This window comes from Protopterus annectens, chromosome 10.part0, assembly GCF_019279795.1.
Source record: "Protopterus annectens isolate FY-2018-M chromosome 10.part0, PAN1.0, whole genome shotgun sequence".
In the NCBI taxonomy this organism is placed as follows: Eukaryota; Metazoa; Chordata; order Ceratodontiformes; family Protopteridae; genus Protopterus; species Protopterus annectens.
This window is the reverse complement of record NC_056744.1, coordinates 562,730,484-562,756,977: the sequence shown is the minus strand read 5'-3', so window position 1 is coordinate 562,756,977 and position 26,494 is coordinate 562,730,484.

Here is a 26,494-nt window from a genome sequence, read left to right as displayed (position 1 = left end):
ACCTTTCCCTGGACATCCATATCCCATCCCCACCCCCAGGCAAGGTTGTCACTGCAAACAAACTGTATTTATCACAAGCAGACTCTACACTTGTGAAGACTGGGGTGGAAGGCTTCAAAGGACCCATGCTGGGGGACTATACTGGCCACTCTGCATAATCCTTGACAATTGCATTCTATGAGCATGTGTAAGGTTTGCATTGATCATGCTATCCCACATATACCCATGACTGCTCCACAACAGGACACCTGTCAGGTGTACACCAGCCATATATGAGCTGTCCAACAGACAGAGTGAGCTAATACATTGCAGAGCTGTAGCCCACAGAGGGAGGACATCTCTGAACACTACCGGCATGACACTTCAATCCCACATAATCATCACAACACAGTGTTGACAGTGAAGTTGTCCAGACAATGCAGATAGGGCTCCCCTCAGTCTGTTATTGACACCCACTTACTGTTAAAGGTCCTCAGCAACCCTCTTCCAGCACACACCAACAACATGGATGTGGCTTAGCACATTCAAACCCTGGGATCTCCACTGTGTCCCTGCTTGACAGAGGCACAGCACACTAGCCTCACACGATGCCTTATGTGACCTACTTTACAGTGGCACAGTAGCCTACTGTACTGGGGATGCAGACGCCAAGCACACTCTAGCTAAGCTTTCATTCCCTAGGGCAAACAGCCTAGTATTGACCTCTACACCCATATGTTTACTTGTCAGATGCACAATATTAGTTGCTGATAGACTGTTTGCAGGTCTTTATTGCCATAGCATTCCCTGTTTCTATGAACAACTTGTGTATCTGTGGAAGATGTTTGAATATGAGGGGGATCCACTATATCACTTATGTCTCTGTAGTCATTTAACTGTGTGCACTGGGCAGATTGCTGTGATGTGGTTGGTTCCTGGAATGACACGTACAAATACTAGATATGTGTGTGGCCAACTGCTAAACGGAGATATGGCCTAAGTGTGTGAGCATGCCCAGTTCAGCCTTTCCATGGCATGTTGTCTGACATATGTCTCATTTATCAAAGTGTGCGAGCATGCCCAGTGTGAGCTTTCCATATGTTGAACTCTGCAGTCCACCACATATTTGGATGAGTGTGAACTTCAACAATATCTCACATTTATGGTTGTGTGTTGGGTGTCTTGTTGTGTACTTACTGGCCAACTGCTTCGTGTCTGAACACAACAGTGATTATACTGTGCCTGCAGGGTTTGTATGGGTTACTTTGCATACAGTTGTCAACATCCTTTCATACTGACCTAACACTGTAGTGCCATATAGTGTACTGGTTCAGTACTTTCACTGTGGTGGACAGTATCCTGGGCTTTAGTCCTATCACTGCTTTAAATCTTCATAGTGAGCACAACAGACTGTTTAGGGGCCAGTTGTGCACATATGACCATGTTGCATTATGTTCAGATATGGACTACTTAAACCAGGCTTGTCCAACATTGGTAGTGTATTCCACAACATAGGTGGATATTGGCAAACACTAGCGATGTGCCCTAAGCCATTTCTAATGCTAGTCAGAGAGTGTGTTTGTCCTTCGACACACATTGCAACTGGAGTTTGCCATGACATATGTCATGGTTAGTATACTGTGCCTCCATCTACCTGTGACATAACAGTGATACCCAGGGTAAACCTACCGTCTCCCATCCACTCATCAAGATTCCTCTTGAGGAGAGTCGATGGGTGACTCTCTGGCTAACCTGTACTGGGAGTTTCCTCAGGTGTGGGGGTGGCTTCTGTGTTATGGATCATTCAGTACAGCTTGTCCTATGTATGCCAGTGCTGGGGTTCAGGTCTCTCATGTGCATAGCTAACTGCCATTCAGATTGTACAAGGTGCAGCACGTTCATTGATTCCAGCTTGGACATGGCTTTATACATCAGGCACAGCTTGCCTCTGGGTGGGCAGTATGGCAGTGTGTGGAGCTGCAGTTTGTTTAATCAGGCAACACATGGCATCTGTTCAAGCTCTTTGCTACTCCTGGTGAGGTACTGTTGGGGACTTTACAGTTGATGGAGGTGTCTGCTGCGCTACATCCCACAGGGGCTATTGTAGTCAATTGTAATGCTGATGAAGGATGACTGCTGAGCCACAATGACCTCCCCTTATCTAGATCTGACAACCCTCATGATTAGGTGGGTGTATGGTATGTTTCTGTGAACACTACAGACACGTTTTTCCAATGCAGGATATCTATCACCTTGTGTCCCCAGGTCTCTCATTACATGTTAGGTACGTAATGGGTTAACACCTATGTGGTAATTGGTGGGCACTTACTGTATATCCACGGGGGTTGACTATACACTTTTCTGCAATTAGCTTGCTGACATGGCTATGGCACCAGTTGTCTGTTTCTATGTGGCCCGTTTGTGAGATGCTTGTGTCAGCTGGGGATCAGATATGGTGAGCAGTTTGTAGTCCTCTGCATACATGTTCAGTCACAGTCCTTCCATGTTGGCCTGTACCTATGGGACATATATACGAAACGAGGGAGGTCCCAGGACCAAGCCTTGTGGGATGCCACTTATATCTGGTTTGTAGTCTGACATGGCTGCAGCATGTCTGACCATGTCAGTTCTGTCCTTGGTCTGGTTTGCAACCCCTCTACTGACATAGGGGTTTATATTTAAGCTGGTGAACGTATCTATACTGAACACGTAGGGTATTGTATGGAAGCATTTGCAAGGTCCAGATACGCTGTGTGGACCACATTGCCCTCATCAATGACCTTAATGACTGTTTCAAATGGGTCAAACATGTTTAGGGGCAGGATCTGCACTTAAGACAGCCACACTGGGTAGGGACCGGTGTCAGTAGGTCCCCGATATCTTTATGTCTGCGGTACATGCTGATCCTTCCCATAGCTGTGCAGACCAAACTTGTCTGGATTCTGGGGTGGTAATTTGCAGTATCCATTCAGGCAACACCTTTGTTGAGAAGGACCACTGTTGTTGTACACTGCTCTTTGGGTACATATCCTGTGGTAAGGCTGACATTGAGCAGTAGTGTGATTTGGCATTCCATTCTTCTTGGAGTCCATGTTGGACTCAGCCCAGGACATCATCTCATACCATTGCTGCTGTGTGTTTTGCTTTGTAGATGCTGGCTGTTACCTCAGCATCTGCAGTGTCAGGGGGCCAGCAGTCTGCTGGGATAGATATTTTGCATTCTGGGGGGGGGGGTGGCACTGCACCTGTCAGGTTGTATGTTGGCAATATGTGCGTGTGTTTGGTACTTTGTTTGTAATATTTGTGTGATTCAGAGCATATCTGTGAATTCCCAACACGGTTCCTACCATCAGTTGAGTAAGCCTTGGGATTATCCTTAGTGTCCTGTACTATTTGTATCTTCATAGGTTCATACTAGGCTATCCACCCTAGGGCATTTGTAAACCTAGCCAGGGTGTTTATGTCTTTCACCGCCCCTTGCTATGTGAATATTATGGCCATTTATGATTTACTTTACTGTGCCTCTGTCTGGACGTGACACAGTGAAGACCCCCAGTGTACATCTACGATCATCCATCCACTTGGCAATATTCCTGTTGAGGAGTGTCAGTGAGGGGCTCTGCCTAACATGGAGTGGGATCCTGTTCCAGGGTGTGGGGAGCCTCTTTGTTATATATCTGTCCCTCCAGCACATCCTATTTCATTATGTGTTGGGGTTGACATCTGTCACTCTCACACCTCCAATGGCTTTGGTTTTTCTGGGGTGGAGCATGTCCATTACTCCTGTGTTGGACATGGCCTTGTACAACAGACATACAATGCCTCTGTGTAGGCAGTATGTGACTGCATTCAGCTGGGGTGTCTACAGCCAGGCAGCATATGACATATATTTGAGACCCTTTATCCTCTTGGTGAGGTACCTTTGAGGTCTTTCTAACCGCTGCATGTGTCAGGTAAGGTACATCCCAAATGAGGCATTGTACTAGATTATGGGTCTGATAAGAGAACAGTACAGGGGCACAATGACCTCTGTTGATGTATATGTGAATCCTTTCATGATACGGTGTCCAATATAGACAGTCTTCCTAGCCACATTGGCAATGTGAGTGTCACATAACAGGTTGCTGTCCACTTTTGTCCCTAGGTCCCTGATTACTCCTTGTATACATAATGGTTTACCACCTATGTGGTAATTTGTGAGTACCTTGTTTGGTATTTGGTGGGACATTCATACTGTCCAGTGTCTTCAGGATGTCTGGGTGGGGTTCCTGTGTGTGAGAGTGTGGTCTGTAGCATGCTACAGACTGTACAGCAGTTTTGACTACAGTTAGGTGCACATGGGTGGTCTCCGATGCTTCGTGCAATGTCAGTTACCTGAATGTATGGGTGTCTGTGCTGCATATGGATACTCCCCCTCCTTTTATGTTTTGGTCCAGGTTTTGGGGCCATAACGCATGATATGAGGTATAACCTGGTAGTGCTGGTGTGCTGTCAGTAGGCTTGTAGCAGGTTTCTGTCACTGCACAGACATCGATGTTCTCCATACTGGGGAGGGCCTCAGGAGCATGCATATTGCGGTTTACACATCTGGCATTGGTCAGCATTACCCTTATGTTTCTTAACACTTATGTTTTCTAGGGTGGTGGGTTAGTCTTTTCAGCCTTGCCTATGTACGGCTCAATGGAGGTGGCAAAAGCCTTATCCAATATCCAGATGCTCAGGGGTAACAGGTGCAAGCCATCCTTGGAACAGCAGCATGGCTTGTCATGCATGACATCTCAAGCAGACAGACATTAGATCCTCATGGACTGACAGCTGTAATTGTGCCACCTGTTAAAGCTGATCATTCTGTGTTTGTACTGTGGCATCATTCATGGTGAGGGTAGGATGCTGCAAACGTCCAGTGTCATACCGGCTTGGAGTACATACTCAGAGAGCTCATCCATGTCTCTTTTCATGTAGTCCAGGGAGGTACATCTCAGGTCATTCACACCAGCATGGACAATGACTGCATCATATTTCTACTTGCTTTGGGGTGACCTGCGTACTTGTGTTATGTGGCGTATTGTAGCAGCCTACAGGCAGCTTACTGTACCCTTTCCCTTTTCAGTCTGGTGAGTGGGACAGCAGTGTGTCTGCCTATAGAGTCACCTATTACAACTGTATCAGGCATGTTGTTTCTCCTTCTGGCCTGTGACTGTTTGGCACACCAGCTTTGTGTAATATGTGTTGCATGTGCTATGTTTGGAGGTTGTGGTTACTTGGGGGTCTGCTTTGGAGGCCTCTGTTGGTGTGGTGTGTTTGTAATTAGGGCCTCCGGGAATGTTTTTCTGTGTTTATGTGTTTCGTTTACAGTTGTGATAGGTCTATGTGGGACTGGGTTTGTAGTGTGTGTGGTTACCTTCTCCTCCTGACTAGTTTTGACAGTACTGAGTTGAGGGAGCTCAGCCTCTGGTTTGGATAAATGGTTGCATCTCTCACATATATTTGTATTTATTGGGGGTGTTGAGGGTTGTCTGTGTACTTGGGGCAGGTGTAACATTGCCTCAGGATTCACAGATTCTACTTGTTGTAGCTGGCCTTAGTGGATTGTATGTGTGGACATATTTTATTGCCATACTACTGATCAGTGATTACTTCCCTTTTTATGTTTGCTCTATCATGTAGTAGCTTCCTCATTCTCTTGCATGGTTTGGTAATGGCTGGAGTCCAGCATGCCAGATGCCTGCGTGTATGGCATTGTGTTTTGTTGTTATTTGTGATTGCATAATCCAAGTATTCCTGGCTGTGTTCATGGAATGCCTGTATAACAGATTCTGCGGTGTGTCCCATATTTTGCTCCTGCACAGGGCCTTTAATGGATTCCACATTAGTTTGGAGGGGTGCAACTTATGCTTTACACATGTTTTTCACTGTGGTTTTCTGGCCAGGGACTGTGGTCAGGATGTGTATATCCAATGTGATTACTCTATGGTCTGGTCTTACCAGTGAGGGATACACTCCTCATCTTGCCATCCAGTACCCATGTTGTTGATTATCACATCCAGTATACTTACCCCTCTTGTGGGAGTGGTACGTTGTTCCTGGGCATTTTGGTTTATGGATTCTAGGAACTTTTCTCCTACAGTGTTGGTGCTAGTATAATGCTCCCAGTGTATGTCTGGGTATTTTCAGTCAACCAATATAATGTGGTTTGGGGGGCTTGATATATTCATGTATTCCAACATAGGCCAGGTGCAGTTCCTGGTGTTAGGATGGTAGTCTGTAGCAGGCTATATACTGGGAAGCAGTTTTAGCCACTGTTACATGACCATGGCTAGTCCATGCTGCTTCTTGTTGTGGTACCAACATGGGGGTGTGGTTATCCTTGACAATTATTGCTAGTCACCCTCCTTTTGTAGCTTGTTCCATGTTTTGAGGCTGTACAGCACAGTATGTGTGTAACCTGGTAGTGTTAGGGTGCTGTTGTGAGCCTTGACCCAGTTTTCTGTTACAGGACAGTTATCATCATTCTCCATACTGGGTGCGTTTACACTGCACGCATCTTGCTGTTTAGACTTCTGGCATTGGGTAGCATTACATCTAGTTTCTTATCCCTTGTGGTACCTATGGAGGTGGGTTTGTGTTTTGAACCTTACCTATTCAGGGCACGCTGTGGGTACTAACAGCCTTTGCCAGTATCCATGAGGCCTGGACTGATAGATGCATGCCACCCCTAGCAGGTGGTGCATCATGTCATGCTCAGCATGTCACCCCAGGCTGGCACACATTGGCTCCCCTTTGACTAACTGCATTACTTCAACCAATTATTGCAATTGATCATCCCATCGTCATATTGTGGCTTCATGCTTGGTGAGGGTGGATGTTAGTCAGGGTCCTCAAGTGTGCATATAGTACATGGTATTACATTACTTAACACATGGCATTCATGCCTCAGGTGGTGCTGCAGGGCTGCCTCTGTCAGATGCACATATTACACTCCCTGTACATGTTTGAGAGCAGGTTATGTCATTTTAGGCATCCATGTTATTATATGAGTGAGTCAGAGAGGGGTATCATTCCCAGGGTTCCTACTGAGCCAGTGTATGTGCTATGCATTGCCTCTTTGCCAAGGCCAGGGCATACTGGGCATGCCTCCTTCTGCCTACTGGGGCAGGCTCAGGTTGTTCCTCCTCCAAGTCACGCTCTGCCTGTGATGGCCTTGGCAATGGTGGGGGGCTGTTTGGCCCGGCCCTATGCTGGTCCTGCTGCAGCTGTTTTCGCAAGATCATATTATGTAGCATAGCACATACCATGGCAATTTGGGTACATGTAGTTGGTGAGTACTGCAAGGCTCCACCAGATGTGTCCAGACACTGGAACCGTGACTTGAGCAGCCCAAACACACGCTCTATTACATTACGTGTTTGTGCGTGTGCCTCATTATGGCGTTCCTGTTCAGGTGTGTGTGCGTTTCTGATGGGTGTCATCAGCCACGGCTCCAGTGCATAACCTGCATCCCCCACTAGGTGTCCGTGTGGGATGTCCCCATTGGCAAATGTCTGGTACAGCTGCGTCAAATGCCAGATGTGGGAATCATGGTAGCTCCCAGGGCAGCCAGCACACACATTCATTATTATGCCCTGGGCATCACACACGACCTGGCAGTTGATGGAGGGGAAGCCCTTGCGGTTAATGTAGGCCCTACCCCACTCACTGGCTGGTGCTTTGATGTATATGTGCGTGCAGTCTATTGCACCCACTACCTCAGGGTATTCCGCTTTTTGCTGGAAGAGACGCATATTGCTGGCCAATACCTCACGGGCATTGGGGAAATATACATGATCACCGACATGTGCTGACATGGCATCCAGGAACTGGTGCAGTACCCTGGAGGCTGATGCCTGAGATATCCCCATCATATCACCAGTTGGTCTCTGGAAGGTACCTGTTGCTAGTATTCTTAGGCCAACACATACCTTGGTTTCCACTGGGATGGGTTCCCCTCTGTTGGTTCTGTGTGTGAGGTGTGGCCTGCACAGCTCGACAATTTGCTGCAGGAGGTCTCTGTCCAATCTATAGCGCTCTACTATCTCCAGCTCATGTAACCCGTGGTAGGTGACCCTGGGCCTGTACACTCTTCTCCGTCTCCTCACTGTGGGTTGTCTGGAACCATCTGCATTGTCACCACCCTCAGCAAGTCGCCTATGTCTCCTTATGACAGCTATGGCAGCCCCTAGCATTTCTGCTCTGAGTTCAGCTTTTTCAGTTTTCACTTCTAATAGCTTACTCCTGTCTTGCAGTGTCTCTTGAGAGATACATCCTGCACTGCTGTTTGCAGAGTTTGAAGTGCTTGGCTGAGCTACTATTCTGCCTGTGTAATTGCCTGCTTCTAATTGTTTTCACCTGCTAGCTCCAGCAGTATTCCCTGCTAGCTTCCTACTAATTCTGTTGCTTCCTTTTTCCTTTCTGTTTCCTCAGGGGGGAGCAATGTGCATACCAGCAAAAACACGCTCACAGTGGCTTACATGCACGCACACATGCTTACATGGTTCAGAATCTTCTTATTCGGGTTAGAACGCGCGCACACCAGTGCAAACAGTGTCACAACTCTGCCAACAGGCTCCCACATGCTCAGTCTGCCCTACATGTGCGCACACTAGCGTAAACAGTCTTCAAAGTCTACTAACATGCTCTCACATGCTCAGTCTGCCCTACACGCGCGCACACTAGCGTAAACAGTCTTCAAAGTCTACCAACATGCTCCCACATGCTCAGTCTGCCTTACACGCACGCACACTGTCCTACCCGTGCCTCATGTCGCTCACACGTGCACATGCACGCCCAGCAAGAAACTTTAGTGTAAGTAACAGTGTACACCTTCCATTTCGTGACTTTCCCATGCTTATCTTGTGGCACTCCTCTTTCCATGATCTGTGTCTGACATCTGTCATGTAACACTGACCTCCAATGAACTGCATTTCTTTCTACCATTCCCCCCTGTGATGTCACCTATCTCCTACTCTATTCCTCCCCCTCATGTATCTCTTACACTACTCAGAATGTGCTCATTTGCTATGTGACAGTGGGATTCAGTATCCTAACCCTCATTTACATCATATTGCCTACTAATGCTTAGTTACATGTCTTAGACTCAGCTTCCCCCCTTAGCAACCACTAAACGGTGGCCATGTTGTTTTTGGTCTGCTGGTCCCTGCATTGTCATTCCATGTATTGCATAAAACCCACATTTGTGGGTTTATAACCTTCATTTTTATGTTTTATACAGCGCAGCCCGTTTGTGCAGGGCTGCGCTGCGTTTAAACATCGGTGATCGCCGAAAAAAAAAATATTTTTTTTTCATATTTGCATTGGGGTACCTTGTCAATGGCCACATATTTGGCCATTGGCATGCTGCCTGACACATATGCACCCTTTATTTGGAGCTGACATGGCTCCATTGTGATTTTTGCAGAAACATAATCAGTTGTCAACTGAGTACATTTCTGCAGCTAAAACGGCTCTTACACGGGCTGCTTTCTGTTTCGTGGATTGCTACTCTACCTCATTTGCATGCCTTTCGGCTGCAAGTGAGGTATTTAGCATATCCATGCCCAGTCCATGTAAGAGACATTTTAGCTGGTCTCTTACACAGAGTTTCGGGCTGTTCCTGGATCGCGAGGCTTGCATGGAGTCTTACACGTCTCTTACACTCCATGCAAGCCTTTGTGAATCCTGCCCTTTATCTTTGTCTTAGCAAAGTTGCTTTTGTATACAATATGTGCAACATTCTCGGCACATTGCTACTGTCTTTCATTTTCTTTTAATTTATCTGTGCATTGATTGTAAAGAAACTTTCCTCGCTAGGCCTCCTTCTGAAAATGCGACCTGTATCCAGTCAGACCTTTCCGATAAATAAAAGATACAAATAAAATAAATGAATATATTAATGTGCCTCAAATGGATTCATTATATTTATGTATTTATTTCATTTTATTTATTTCATTTTTGTATAGATTAAATTTGTACTTCCTGAATGATCACCCTTGGCCTCTCAGCAGCTCTTTCCTGATGTCTTCAAATAGAATGTTGCAGGCTAATACTTATGGACAGGTTTGGATGTCTAGCAGCCGTTCTGAGTCCCCCTGTGAAAAACAATTACTTTGGGTACTCACTGTTAAGGAAGAGTAACAGACCAGTACCAGTCGCATGTCCAAACTACTAGACCACCACGTTTTCATTGCTGCTTACATGCCAGTTAGCTGAAAAAATATCACAGGCCATGCATCGTACATGTAACGTTTTTCATTCATTGTGCTGTGCCATAAATTATTATTAATGGAATTATATGGACAGTAATTGTATTAACCTTTCAGCAGCTCCTAGGCTATAGTAACTGTTGTTCCCAGGATCTAACAAACATGAACTTGACAGGCAGGTGAACGAAGTAACATGGAAAAAACAAGTAGTTCTGATCATTTGTTTCTTTGTAATACTAAACCATCATGTTTTCTACTATTTAATGCAAAGGGGTTGGAGTTGGTATAATAGCTAAGGTGTTTATCTTACAGTCACAAGGTACAGAGTTTGATTCTTACATTTTAAAGGGAACTTGCCTAGGCTTAACATTTGCCCATAAGGATAGGTAGCCTAGTACTGACCAATGAACCTGTGTAAATGTCACAAAAAAGGGTATGAGTATTTGCTGGTGATAAGTGGGTTGAAGACCTGGCCTACTCTGACCTATGCCAGGGACCCATGCTAATGGTGGGATGGATCTTTGTGCCTCTATTAGTCAGTGTGTGCCTGCCATCAAGTCCAGCAGCCTGAGTCAAGCTACTGGCTGACTAATATCCAATTGCTCAACTTGAGTTACCTGGGATATCTCTGTTGAGTGAAATGTGGGTGTAAAACTAATTAACCTGCCAAACATAAACAACGATTGTTACATTCAGTATAGATTCATTGAGAGGATGCAGCATGGAAATGGGTGACATTATGGTAAGGAGGAGGTTGGACTTCCTCTGTATCCAGGAGACAAGATGGAAAGGCATTGCAGTAATTCCAATTGGCTTGGGATCCAGGGACTAATACTCAGGGAGTGGACTGACTAGAAATGGTGTGGAGATTGGGATGAGGGAGAGGCTTCAGTAAACACTGAGGGATGCAATCAGAATTAGAGACAGACTCATGTCAGTCAGACTCCAGTGTAAGAATAGGGTTGTTGTTGTTTATCTTTCGGCTTATCCCGGTAAGGGGTCGCCACAGCAGAACTCCAGTCCGCTAATGATTGGCAGTAGATTTTTAAGAAACGACGAGGTGCCAGCTCAATGCCCAACCTTCAACGAAGGCACGCCCATTTATGTACAGATGTCTTTTGAATGCTACCCAACTGGGGGGGGGGCATGCAGACTCCACACAGAAGGCACACCCAAGCCCAGCCGAGAATCGAACGGGAGAACCTCTTGCTGTGAGGTAACAATGCTACCGCCGTACCACTGTGGCTATTCTTCATAATCTCAGTTGATACTCCACAGCATGGTTGTGATGGCAAGGAAAAAATATTGCATCCAAGTAACAGTTGCAGGACCTAATAGATAAAGCAGGACAACAGGAGTTGATGTTGAATGTGGGGGAACCTGAATGCATTTATTGGGACAGATAGAACAGGATATAAGGATGGCTTGGGTCCACATAAGTAGGGCAACAGAACTAAAGAAGGAGAGGCCATCTAATACTTCTGTCTGGTAAATGGCTTGATGGTGGCCAACACATGGTTCAGCAAGACAGAAGACAGTCACAAGATCACATACAAGACTGGCCAACATGCAACGCAGGTAACTTCCTCCTAGTAAGGAAAAGGCACTGGTGTACAATCAGTGATTGCAAAGTCATCTGAATGAAAAACACAGTTGGCCCAGAGCATAAACCACCTGTTTCTGCAATCATCTAGAAGCAGTGGTCAAAGAAGACTGTAAGGTCAACAGAGACTATGCTGAATACCTGGAAGTTGACTGGAGAGAAAATACAAGTGTTCAAGGAAATACTCAGGACTCTAGCACATCAGAAAGAAGAAGAACTAGATGGAGTTGAAGAAGAATAATAGCACCTCAAAACAGCATGTGTGAGGGCTATAGAACAGGTACGTGGCTGAGCCAGGTATGGAAATAATGTACATAAGGAAAGTTGGTGGTGGAATGCAGAAGTCCAAGATGTCATCAAAAGAATGGAGTGCAAGAAAAAGTGGGAGATAGAAAAGATGAATCAGGCTAAGAAGAAATATTATTTCACTAACAAAGAGGCAAAGGCAGCAGCTGCAATAGTGAAGAATATGGCATCAGAGACATCAACCAACTCTTGGAAAGTAACTCATCGGATGGTACAAAAAAATTCTATCAGGTTGCAATATGAAGATAGAAAGGTAAAGAAGATAGTCATCAGACATCTTTTATAAGGGATGCCAGCAAAGTTTTGATCACCAGTCTACAGGACATCAAAGGCAAATGGAATGTTTACTTCCAGCAGCTCCTGAATGAAGAAAACCTCGGAGAACCTGCACTGCTCAAGACAAAGCCTATGATGAAAGAAGAAAAGGAGCCCTCCTTAGAAGAAGTAAGAACAGCATTAAAGAAAATAAAGTCAAGGAAGCAGCAGGCTCATATGACATCATGGTCGATATAATCAATATGTTGGGTGAGTCGGGGAAGATATGAATCTTGAAGAAGGTGCTCTTAACAATATGGAAAAAACGACATATCCCAGATGTCTGGCAAATAAGCATTCTAGTGCCTATGTACAAGAACAAGGGGGACATTTACAACTGTGGGCAGCACAGAGGTAACAAATTCCTGTCACACTGCATGAAAGTTTTGTGTAGGGTAAATTAGGATTCAGGTTAGGATGTAGCACAACCAAATGGATGTTTTCAGTGACACAGATAGTTGAGAAGAAGCAAAAGATGAGGAAAGAGTCCAAATGAGCATTACTAGACTTTGATAAAGCACTTGACAAGGTCCCAAGAAAGCTGATTTGGGTAGTCCTGTAATGGTTTTGTGTTTAAGAAACATTGGCAGAATTAGTGAAGGCTATGTATAAGGACCCAATGATGCAAATATGAACAGTGTTCAGATTCACAGAGGAGTTACCAGGGGAATGGGGTGTGCATTAGGGCTCAGCTCTGAGACCACTGCTCTTCATACTGGTAATGGACTACATTAGAAAACAGGCTGGACTTGAAAGATCAACAAGGCTGCTGTAGACAATGTAGCATTACAGGAAGACTCTGAACAAGAACTTTAGCAAATGATGTGGGAATGGAATGCAAAACTGAAAGCACATGCGATGAAACTGAGTATAGATAAAACAGTTGTAATGGCAGCAAATGGGGGAAATCAAAAAATATGAGAATTGAGACAGAAAAAAAAAGTGGAGCAAGTTAACAGCTTCAAGTAGCTGGTTGGGGTGGTTGAGGAGAAGCAAAGTCTAAATGAGGAGGTAAATGCTATAATCAGTGGGGCTACAGCTAACTGGCACAGACTGTCAGGGATATTGTGAGTCAGAAAAATTCCAAAGAAGCTGAAAAGTAAGTTGAACAGAACAGTGATGTGACCAGTACTCTTGTTGTTGTGTCTTTCGGCTTTTCCCGATTAGGGGTCGCCACAGCGGAACTCCGGTCCACTAATGATTGGCAGTAGAGTTTTACGTGCCGAGTTGCCATCCCTGACGCACAACCTTCAACAAAGGTACACCCATTCACGCATGTCTCCACACAGAAGACGCTCTAGCTGAGAATCGAACGGGACAACGTCTTACTGTGCGGCGACAATGCTACCGCAGCACCACCACCGCAGTTGTGACCAGTACTCTTGTATGGTACAGAAACCTGGGAAGTGAAGCAGAGCAGTTGACAAAGTTAGAGGTGATGGACTTGTAGTGCCTGAGATGGGTATTAGGATGCACACAGTGGGGCAGATGAAGAAATAAGAACATCAGAGGAGAAGCCCTTGTATTTCCAATTGCAGAGAAGGTCAAAGAGAGCAGATTATGGGAATTTGGGTACATGTGCAATAAAGCAGAGGACAATGTGAGAAAGAACATTTGTGACAGACACAAAGAAGGTAAAAGGAAATGAGGGTGTCTATCAAAGAGATGCATGTATTGTGTAAGAGAAGACATGCAACAGTTAGGCACGACTGATGCAAAAGGTAGAAGAGTGGCAATGAGTCAAGACAGAAATGGTGACACAACACACCAACCCCATGTAGGTAATGGGAAAAGGGTGTTAATGATGATGATGATGATTCCTGGAAGTGCATTGGTCATGCCTTATACCGAGATATCTAAAGGAAGCAGACAGGGAGTGATAGAGTAAATGGTATTGTCACAATCTGTGACATGAAGAATTGGGGAGGATATGGCAAGTTTTTGCTCAGTGACAAACAGCATGCACTTTTTTTTTTGGATGTCAGCCAATTGTGCAGTTTATTTATTTATTTATTTATTTACTGGGAAATTCCAACTGGACACAGGTCCTTTTTCAGTGGAAGCCCGGGGAGAAAAGCTCCACAGAACAATAAATGAGCAGCCGAGTACATGAAGAACAATTGAATATACATACAATAGAAAATAATACATACTGCAGCAAACATTAGCTATACATACAATATGAAACATAGTAATGAACAGATATACCAATATCTAGCTAAAGGCCAGGAATAAAGGTAGGATGTATATGTATATAAAGATAGTACTAAGCTCAAACAGATACTGTTCTGCACTCGTATGCATAAATCTTATATACAAATATTGCACTAAACTCAAGCAGATAAAAAGCAGAAGCTCCACGTGAAGGTGGAACAAGCTAGAAGGGCTAATGGGATGGAAGGGGAAGATAGAGGAGTAAGAGAGGAGACTGAGGGGGTAGTATATGTGGTAGTGAGAGGAAGCTAGGTATAAGTCAGTTGGATATGTATTTGGAGTTGAGATGAAGTGAGGTAGTTAAGCATGTTATAACAGGTCTGGAGATTGAGTGAGGAGGGAAGGGAGGGTAAAGGGTGAGCCAGAGCCTGCAGAGGAAGGACTGCAATGATCAGATGGTATGAGGCAGGGTGGCTAAGAGAGAGGAGAGGAAGGGGAGGTAAAAGAAGAGTTACTAGTCGGGATTGGTGCATGGGCATAACCAGAGACTTCTTAGGTGAGTTTTTAGTGTAGTCCTGAAGTGATTGCAACAAGGTAGTCTGGTTATAGGGTGGGGGAGATTATTCCATAGTCTGGATATGATGCAGGAAAATAGAGCTTCTCCCGCTGAGTTCTTGGGTTTGGTCACTAGAAGTAGATCTTTGCTGCTGGAGCGTAGTGGTCTAGTGGAGCAGTAGGGATGGAGAAGGTTTTGAAGGGATGGGACTTTAAGAAGATGGTTTACTAACTTGTGGGTGAGAGAGTTGATTCAGATGAAGACGTTGAGAGAGTTCAAGCCAATCAAGTTCTCTAAGTGAGATACAGTGGTGGCTGCAATGAGATGCACCAGTGGCAAACTTAGCAATTTTATTGTAGCAAGCCTCAAGCTTGTTTAGGTCTGTTTCTCTAAGGTAGGTAAGTATAGGAGAGGCATAGAGTAAAGTGGAGATTAGGTGGGAATTGGCAGCAGATATTCTGGCTGTCTTGGTGAGGAATTGTTTGTTTCTGTACAATGCACCTAGTTTTTTGTGAACCTTTTTTATGGTAAGAGAAATGTGAGTGTCAAATCTGAGATTGTTATCAATCTCAACACCTAGAAGTTTGGTGTGTTTCTGTTAAGGAGATGACAGTATTGTCTTTGGCTAGAATATTAAAGTGGGGGATAACTGGGTTAGATTTAGTGGGTTGGAAGATAAGGAGTTTAGTCTTGCTCAGGTTGAGTAATAACTGAGCATTAGATAGCCAGTTTTTTACAGACGAAAAGGCTTTCTGTGTGATCTTGTGAAGTTCAGGTATAGTTGGAGCATGCTTGGTGGTTGTGAATACATCACTGGTGAAGAGTGAGAATAGTAGGGGACTAGGGATGGAGCCTTGGGGAATACACAGTGTTACAGGAAGTTGAGGAGATAGGTCATTATGCCTAACAACTGATTGTTGGCGGCCAGTAGCTGTGAACCCAATCAGTAGCTGATTGGGAAAAGGATCGGTTAGTGAGAACACAGGTTAGTAGTTTGTGTGAGACCATGTCAAATGCCTTGGATAGATCCAGAAATATAGCAGAGGAGAACAGGCCATTATTTTTGTGATGAAGGATAGCATTAGTGAAAGAGAGCAAGGTGGTAGTAGTGCTGTGGTGTGGCCTGAAGCCATGCTAGGTGCTGTAGAGGAGTAACACCTTGTAGTGGCTTTTAGAATTATGTTTCAATGGAATTTTGAGAGGGGTAAGACCTGCAGGTGACCATATCATCAGTATATAGAAGTAGAGTAAGTTTGCATAAATCAAGAAAAATTTTTTTATGAAGAGTAAGAATATAATTGGGGTGAGGACAGAGCTTTATGGGACACATGACTGAGTGTGAATAATGTCAGAAAGAGTAGATCGTATCTTTACCCTGAAGGATCTTTTAGATGGGAAGTATTTGAACCAACTGGTGAATTTGGCGCTGAGGCTAATGTCTTGAAGATGGATAAGTTAGTCTGCATGATTGACCATATCAACAGCACATGATAAGTCAATAAACATTGCACCATTCAGATTATCCTTAACCATATTAGATAAAATTTCATCAGAGTCCAGGATGCTTTCAAGATACTTCTACCATCCCAGAGGCCATGTTGTTTTCAAGAAATCTAGTGATATGTTGCTAGGTAAGAGGTGACTTGATGACAGATGACTTTTCAAGAACCTTACCTGGGATGGATACCAAGGATATGGGATGAAAATGTTTGCATAAGGTTAGCTTGGGTTTTTTAGATACAAGTCTGACAGAGGAGGATTTCTAGATGGCTGGTACAGTATGGGTGGTGAGACAGAGGTTATATTTTATAGGGGTAGTAATGTAGTGGCTGAAGTGGTAAAGAAACCATGGTCAACTATTGTTGGGTTCAAGAGGAGAGTCTGGTGGGATTTGTTCAAGTATAGGTAGAATATGCTCACTAGTTATTTGAGAGTAGCAGACGGGTGGAATGAATTCTGGTGGGCTTCTCTCTCTCTCTCCCCCTCTGAGTGGAGTCTGTTTGAGGGTGCATAAAAAGGTGTTTTGTGTTAAAGGTAAGGAGCCATACTGTACATTTTATAACAGTAGGAGCTTGAAATATATAATTGTGGGCATTTATTTTTATCTTAATTTTCATCCCGATTTAACAGCAGAGGGGGACACACAGAAAGTGGTTACTTATTTTCATGAGAGATGAGGCAGTTGCAATTCCTAGACATGATTTATATATCCTCACAAGCATCTGTCTTCTCATTTATTTGTGAACTGGTGTTTGATCAGCTTTGGGCATTAAGCCTTGGATATGACTTATTTCTTCCTTGAAATAAAAAAATAAGATTGAATTTCTTATCCTTATATATGATTTTTCTTCAGGCCATTTTTCATTAATGAAACATGCTTTCATTATTCCATTAACAAGGGAGGTAAAAATATTGACTTTACCAACTTCAGGCCCATTGCCATCCTTTCTCCACTGTCAGAAATCCTTGAAAAATGTATTCATGCACAACTAATGCCATACCTAACTCACAATAACCTCCTTGCCCCCACCCAACACAGCATCTGCCCAGGCCATAGTACCATCACTACCCTTCTCTCCTTCCTAGAACGCATCACCTATGCTCGTGACTCTGGCAAACTCATATCTGCACTTTTCCTAGACCTATAAACAGTTCCTGAACATCGTCTCCCACCCCATTCTCCTGTCCCAACTCTCCCATCTCAACTTATCCCCTTCTACAACATCCTAGTTTTCTAGCTTCCTCTCTGAAAGGCTGCAGGCTGTAAAATGGAAATCATCTACATCCTCCTTCCTGCAAACCACCACTGGCATTCCCCAAGGATCTGTCCTCACCCCCCCTACTTTTCAACATATGCATTAATAACTTTCACCAATCCATCCCTGAGTACTCCTTGATCCAGAATGCAGATGACTCTACCATCATCTGCACTGCTGTCTCCCCCTTCAACCTGCAACTAAAGATCCAATCTGCTTTCACTAAAACTGAAAACTGTATACATAACAACCATCTTGCCCTGAATGCAAATAAAAAAAAACTAATGATCTTTGCTCCCTCTGGAAGCGCAGTAATTGATAACACCTCCTTTTTCATAATTAGCCAAAATAACACCCCTCTTGAGACTGCGCCTTACACCAAACTCCTAGGTATCATCATTGATGAACATCTGAAAGTTGACATCCATATTCTGACAGCCATTAAAAAAAAACACCAAAAACTAGAACTCCTATACTGACACAACCACCACCTGACACCCTCGACCAGGAAGACCTTAGTGTCCACCTACCCTCTCCCCTCTTTAATTTATGGTGCCCCCTTACTCACCAACCTCCAACTTGGTTTACAATCCAAACTGGATTCCTGCTAGAATAAAATCTGCAAATTCGCCACCAACTCCAAAAATATCTTCCATCATTGCTACTCCCTCCAGTCTCTGCAGTGGTTAGAACTTTCTAATTACCGAAACATTCTACAGCTCACCATTGCCCATAAACTCATGTTCAAGCCACCCAGCTGCCCCGCTCTCTCCTCCTCCTTAATCACCTACATACCCAACAGCTCACTTCGATCAGAAAATCAAAATCTGTTACTCATCTACAAACCTTCCCAGCCCCCCTGAACAACTTTTGCTATCTTACTCTACAGGCAAACTATGGGACCCCCCCCTTCATAATACCCCAAACCATACCTGCTTCAAATCCCTATTATACTCCTAGCTATCATCAAGTTGGATATGTCCTTGTTCATGTCCTACTTGAGTCCCCCCACTACCGTTCACTTCAGCAGCCCCATTTTCTCACCACATAGCAGTCTTCCACTCAACTAAACCTCTAACTCCAGTCCTAAACTTCTACTTTTATCTTTCTCCTTTATTCTACCTTCCTATACAACTTTATATCGGTATTAGTTACTACCTCTTTTTTGTAAATAACATCTAGCCTTATTGCCATTATAATGCTTGCTTTTATCCACTCTGTAACACGTTCATGTCTTCATTTATGCTTGCCTACTATCTACTAGACATACTTACCTTCTGTTTTATTTTCTCTACTTCCATCTACTTCTAAAAGCTAAAAAAAAAATTCCTTATTCTCCAAATGTTAAAGTGCTACAGCCTGAGCATGTATTCTGTTTTTGTTCCAATGCCACTGCAGCCACGCTGTATTCAAACATACTTACTTTCATACTTTGTACTTCATACTTTACTACTTTGTACTACTTTATCAATATTGTATATACCTTACTTGTTATTCGTGATTATAATGTCTATGTGATTGTATAAGAACTCATATAGTGTATTGTATCACCTATGGAGCTTTTCTCCCCCGGCCTCCACTGAAAATGGGGTCTTCTTGGCCCAGTGGACTTCCCCAGTCATCAAACTGTAATAAATAAATAAAGAAAGAAATAAATAAATAAATACATTTTGGAAAAAAAGCACTAAATTGTACCTCAGAGCATCTATAGCCCACCCAGCATAATATAGTTATTTACTCTGCAGGGATTACACTGCAGTCTTGTTCTGGTATGATGTGCTGAAAGGATACAGGAAAAAAAAAACAAAAGATAAAGAATAAGGGTAAGTTACTTTCTGTGATAATAGTTTTCATACAGGAGATCACCTCAGCTCATCCAGAACCATTATGGCTTCTGGGGGCCTTGCAGACTCCAGACCCCCTTCTTAAAGTAGTTGCTTCCTCCTCAGTTATAAGAGATCAGTCTTACCTAGACAGAACATGTTGAATAAATGAGTATCTGCAGGGGAAATCCTGAAGAGGAAGATGAACTGTGAGAAAAAGGAAGGAAAAAAGTAATCTAGATGGTATGGATAGGCCATGATTTGAGGGAGTAGAGCTAGGGGAACCAGGTGACATGTATAGGGAGTAGCAGGAGCCCTTTGTCTAGGGTTCCATTTGACCTAAGTATGGTCCTGCTGTTGGGTTCCTATAAATAACAGTCTCAAACAGTGAAGGTGGTGATTACAGTAAAGGTGGTTGTAAACCAAGTATAGTTACAGAATGTCCAGATTTCTGCCTCATATTTTTGGTCTGCTCCTAATAAAATTTGTGGTTTTCTGGCAAATTGGCGAGTACTAAAGTCACTAAATAATGACATACCTTTGAACTTCGGAATTCAAATCTTTCAGAAAATGCATGTTAACATATGACATTTAATTCTAGTAAGTTTATATGAGCAGTATTTAAAATTTGTCCCTGTTTTTGGTCCTTTATCGCCCATTATTTTTGGTTTTGTCCAGTTTCTTATGCTAAGATGTTGAGAGCTATGGTCCTGTTATATACTTTTTCCATTTTGTTGAGATCGGCTTAGTAAAAAGGTGAGAGGATTTCAAAAGGCAGGATACAAGAGCGCATAAGATCATTTTAGGCTAAGCTTCAGCAGCATATTAGGGATACAGAGATAAAAAAAAATCTGAAGACTCTTGTCACTGCACATTTATATTTGTATCATTTTAGTAATTACTTAGATTTAAAAGCTTGTGTTTTAGAAAACAAATATGGAGAGAACAATAGTGACTTCACTGAAGAAGTCAAATGGTGACAGGTCAATGGAAAGGTAAGATATGAAACCTAGATTGGATGCCTCATTTTAGAGATCTTCCGTTTATATTGTCATCCTCCTTCTGGAATTAGCTTGAGCCATTTAGATGTCTGTTGACCGTGGGGAAGTGTATGTCTTCAAATGAGAGATGTTCTAAGAATTTGCTGGCAGCTGGGTTAACATCAGAAAGAGAAAGTACTGGGGACCAATCAATAGAGGAAATGTTTGCATGGAGAATGAGGAGATTGTCTCGAGGTTTAAGCCTCTAGGAAATTATTTGGTGGGGGGGGCATTTGCCTTTAGGATTTTTTAAAGTAAAGGTAATAGACAGTGCTTAATGAAAGTGTGAGAATGAAAAGAGATGGAAGTGATATTAGAAGGGTTAGGAGTAATTGCAAGATCAGGTACTGAATTGTGATTTGATTTTACTTTGGGTCTAGTGTGGCTGCCCAGTAATTGGAGTAACTTGTGACTGGCAAGAAAGTCAGTTAGATCATGTTTAATAGGTCCTAGTAAGTTTAGGTTAAAATCCTCAAGAGTAACAATGCATTTGTTGGTTTTGATGTGAGAAAGTAAGGGCATTAATAAAATTTTAAACATGAGATGTGATGCTGGGTATGGCAGATAGGAAATGGCCAAATAACGTTACTATGAGGATTTTATTGGGAGTTTGATTAGGAGCCAGTTAGGGTCAGAGTCAATGGTGGAATTGGTTTGGGTGACTAGTGAGAGCCTTTGTGATAATTTGTACAACAGTATCACACAACTTCTCACTCTTTTGCCTGATCAAGCATCAAAGTTGTACTTATAACTGGAGAAGAGCCAGAGTGTGTGTGATTAACAAGTCAGGGGAATAGGAATCCACAAGGCAATAATACTATCAGTCTTTTTCCAGATGAATTTTGCATTGAGTAATGCAGTTGGATTTAAAGGGATATGTGGGGCTATATTTAGGAATATTAGACTGAGAGGATGCCATTCTTGTGAAGGCAAAGGTGGTATAGATGAGGAAGTCATGGATTTGTAGTGTTGGCCGTAACATTATGGTCACCATCAGAAATTGCAGTGCAAGAGTGTATCCATATGTCTGGTGCTTATGGCAGGTGTTAGCCACCCAGAAACACAGTCAGAAGTAAGCAATATGCATATGGTGTTCTGATGTCAATGAGCAGAGAACTTCACACACAGGTGTGAAGCCTAATCACGGCTTTTTGTGTGTCTGTGTGTTGCTTGTCAATAAAATGCAAAAAGCACTAATGTCTGGCATTGCTGACGCATTGCAATCCTTATTTATATATCATTAAATCCATTTCTTGTGGGCAGGAAATGGAAAATATTAGAGGCAAAATCAGGGTTAAGCTGCACATTCAGGGACAAAAGAGAAGTATGAGTGCACGTTGCAGAGGACTGCATCATACTGCAATCAGAAATACCAAAAAGGTATGATGCTAACTAAAGCACACTTAACTGCATGTAACACAGATTGTTATTTCTGTGGTTAAAAAAGAAAAAAAAGAATAAAACCATTTCTGCATACATTTTCCCACAATTTCTGGTTCAGTAACAATAAAGGAAGCTTCCTCTAGTGGAGAAAGGAGCTCTACTGATTTGTAACATGACCTCATGCCGCATGACATGGAAAAAGCTACTGTAGCCTGTGGACAGTGAATGGGACAATTTGCAAATTTAAACTTTATTTCTTACCTTGAAACTGTTCAGTTTCCACCATCAACAACTTCTATAGCAGCAGGAACACCAGAGGAACAAATTGGGGGGAAAATTTGAATCCGTGAAAGGATAAGTGCTCTAATTACACTGCATCTGTGAACAAAATATTTTGGAGTTTCCACAAAAAGTTGACAACTATATTACTTTTTAACTGTAATAGCACCTTTTATGGATATTTCTGAAGTTGTAGTAAGAAACAATGCTTGTGAACTTTGGTGCCTTTGGCATTATTAATTTGTTTCAGATGTAAACAAAATATTTCATAACAGGGATATCCAAGACGGCAGGTATCCTATGAGCATCTTAAGGTCACGGCTCCAAACTATCTATAGTGATTTGTAGACATAAAGCCTATGATTACAATGAAAATGCTACAAAGTTGAAATCAGAACAGTTCCCTGGCCTTGAAGACTTACAATTGACCCTTCAACATTTGCAAATGGCCATCCAGAGCCTCTCAGACCAACTGTCAACATTTGGAAATACTGTCAACCAAATAACTTCCCGAGTAGAACTAACTGAAGCTAGAGTTTCTGAAAATGAAATAAAAATTGATCAGTTGCAAAAAAAATGTGAAAATAATACCAACTACATCCAGCAGATTCAACATGAAATACTTGATTTCGAAATGAGAAGTAAACAAAACAACATTCTCAACAGAGGTGTCCCTGAGAAATACGAACATTCACAGTTAATGGAAACTATTAAAGAAATACAGGGCTGTTTTTTGGTTAATACCTCTGAAGCCAATAAGATGATAATTGAGAGAGCACAATAAGCTATCTTCTCACCACAAATATTAGATAAACCCAGGCAAATATATGTCAAACTCTTAAATAACCAAGATGTTGTTAAAATCCAAGCAGAGGCAAAAAAAAAAAAATTTCCTGGAACAGCAGTAAAATAACAATTGCACAATATTTACCATATCAAATTTAACAACGAAAGACAACAACTTGCATCTTTCTGCTCTAACCTAATTACCAAAAAGGTAAATTCCAGATGCAGTACTCAAACACTCTGTTCTTTCAGTACAATGATGCAAGATCGGCATTCTTGAAGGCATTCAATGAACTAACTGAAATTAAACAGTAACCGCTTCACCTACAGCCTAAACAAAGGTATGATGGTAAAAACCCATGGCATAAATAATAAAAATAAATTCCAGGCGATCTTTTCTTTCTTTTTATGAGTGGTAGGAACCTATGAGCTGAATAGGTGTTGAGATGGGTTAAACATATGTAAAAACGTGACCTCTGCACTCCCACATTTGACTCCTTCACTTCCTCCCTTGCTGGTTCCTCCTAGATGAACTGGTAGCAACAAAGATTCACATTCAACTGGTTGCAACAATGGAACTTCAACTGTGATAAAAAACGTCTTACCTTGAGTATACCGATGGATAGTTCTATCTTGGATATATTTAGGTCCCCTGCAAGCACAAAAGGTAATCGTTCATTAGTTAATAAGGAGAGACCATTTATGAAGGGGTGGAATTAATATCTTGAATTTTTTTTCTTCTTTCGGCTTTTCCCGGTTAGGGTTCGCCACAGTGGATCACCTGTCCGCTCATGATTGCAGTGAAGTTTTACAGTGTCCCAACCTTCCACAGAAGGCACATACACACACACACTCATGCCTTGGGCCAATGTCCAATCCAACTACAGCATGTCTTTGGGATGTGGGAGGAAACCAGAGCACCTGGAGGAAACCCACTCAACCACAGGGAGGACACACAGACTATGCACAGAAGGCACCCCAGCCGAGGATCAAACCAGGGAACCTCTTGCTGTGAGGCGGCAATGCTAACGGCTGCACCGCTTTGGCTGCCCTGAATTAATCATCTTGTTTTCATCAAATGTTAAGTAACTGTCCCTATTAGGTCATATTCCCTCTTAGAATGGCAGTACCCAATTCATATTATTTATGTCTATGCTGTACACTTTTTCTAAGTAATACTTTAATAGAAAGAGTCAATTAGCTAGAAACTACAGAGAGAGAAGGGGAAAAGTGTAAAAAAGGAGAAAAAGATAATGTAGGAGAAAATGAGAGAAGAAAGAAAGTAAAAAGAGTAAATAGAAGAGAAATGCAGAAGTCAGAGGCTCAGTACTTTATGACAGAACTGTCTTGTGTGAGCAACTATTTCACTAAAAAGAAAGATGCCATGATCTAATGATGATTATAGTTTACACAGCCCTTTTCACTGAGGATCTGTCCTCACCTACTAATCACTGAATGCTTCAAGGTGATCACTGTTCACAAGATCATTGGGACTGTCACATAGATGCATATTTTTTAAAACTTTCAGAAGACAACATAACGTCTACAATTGATCTCAAATTTTCATTGCAATTTTTTTTACAATGTTCTATAGAATGGTACGTACTTCTTGTGGAGTATAATGGTAGAGTGAGTCAAGTTCATTTATACTGTAATGTCTTTTGAGGAAAGTTAAAGGAGAGGAAAAGGGGAAAAGAAATGAGTAGCAAATTAGACTGTCTTTAAGCTCTATTTAATAAAGGAGCTCTAGCATGTATACTAATTTACAGCTACAAGCTATTTTGTTCTATGGTACATATTAAGTTAAAATACTTCAGCTTGCTATTTAATCGGATAACAGGAAATTTGCTCCTGAGTTTGCATTGTTAAAGCCAAGAAAATATGAAGAAAAAGGAAACTTTAAGACGTGTAGTGAGCTTGTTTTGCTCAACTTGATATAGAAAATATTGTAGTCTGTTTGGATTTTATATGGTCTTGGCATTATTTCTACTACATTAGATTTAAATTGAAGGTGGCTAGTTCAAAATGTTGGTCTATTATACAGTTTGTATAAAAAGTACTACTAGATAGAAAAAAAATAATCTGTTTAATTAATCACTTAAAATAAGCATAGTTTTGACTTGTACGTTATAGAAAGTGCCATGATCAATCTTATTTTTTTCTCTTATTGTTCACATGGCGGTGGCTCTAGGTAGGATTGACATGGTTAAGGGTAAAATATTAAATCAATGTTACATCTAATTGGCTATATGTTTCTTTGTAAGTGAGCTGTAATGGTTATATAGGTGTGTAGGAGAGAGGATGCCCATCTTAGTTCACATAATTAGTGTTTTTACTGTTAAACATTTTATCAGTAATGTTAACTTTAGGAGTAATAAAAATCATCTAGCTCTTATCGGTAATTATAAGAAGAAACCTCTTTGTTATAACCAAGAAATCTCTTCCAGGAGAAATGAGATTGTGGCTAGGCACAGGGATATAGCTGGAAGAGCTATGTGTTATAAGAGTACCTACTTACTAATCTGCCTAAATAAACTATTGCAACAATGCAAAAAATGATCTTGCAACAATTATACAAAGAGGGGGGAGAAAGTGGGAGAAAATAAGAAAAGGGGAGACTGGGGAGGAAAAAGAACAAAGGGATGTATATCTTCTTTTATATTTATATGTATAAAAAAGTGAAATATTAATGTGGGTAATTGATTCGTGTAACGTTAAGGCTATTCAGGAGAAAAAAAGAAAACTACTATTACACTTACTGTATCTGTAGCAGGAATAATACTCATTCAGGAAACTCATATGACTTCTGATAATTGGGAGCAGGACATGAGGAAAAATGGATGAAAACAATTATCACCTCAGGCAATAAAACTAAGGGGAGTGGCAATCATAACTAAAAAATCACTTAAAGAACAAATTTTAAATTATGACTCAGATAGTAATGGCAGATGGTATTACTTCACAATTAAAAACTTTAGTCTAGATAAACTATTATTATTTCTCAATATTTATGGCCCCTGTAAAAGGCAACAAGTCTTTATTATGTCTATATGTAATATTTTATCTGAATTTCTTAATTATTATTACATAATGGAGGATAGGAATTCATTAGCAGACCCTATGTTGGACAGAACAACTAAAAGTAAAACATACAACACTCAGGCCTCTACTGCAATATTAGATTTGAAAACTGACTTTAACCTATTTGATCCTTATTATTTTCAAGACAATAACACTCACATAGCTAAATATACCTACTCTTCTCAGTGTCACAAA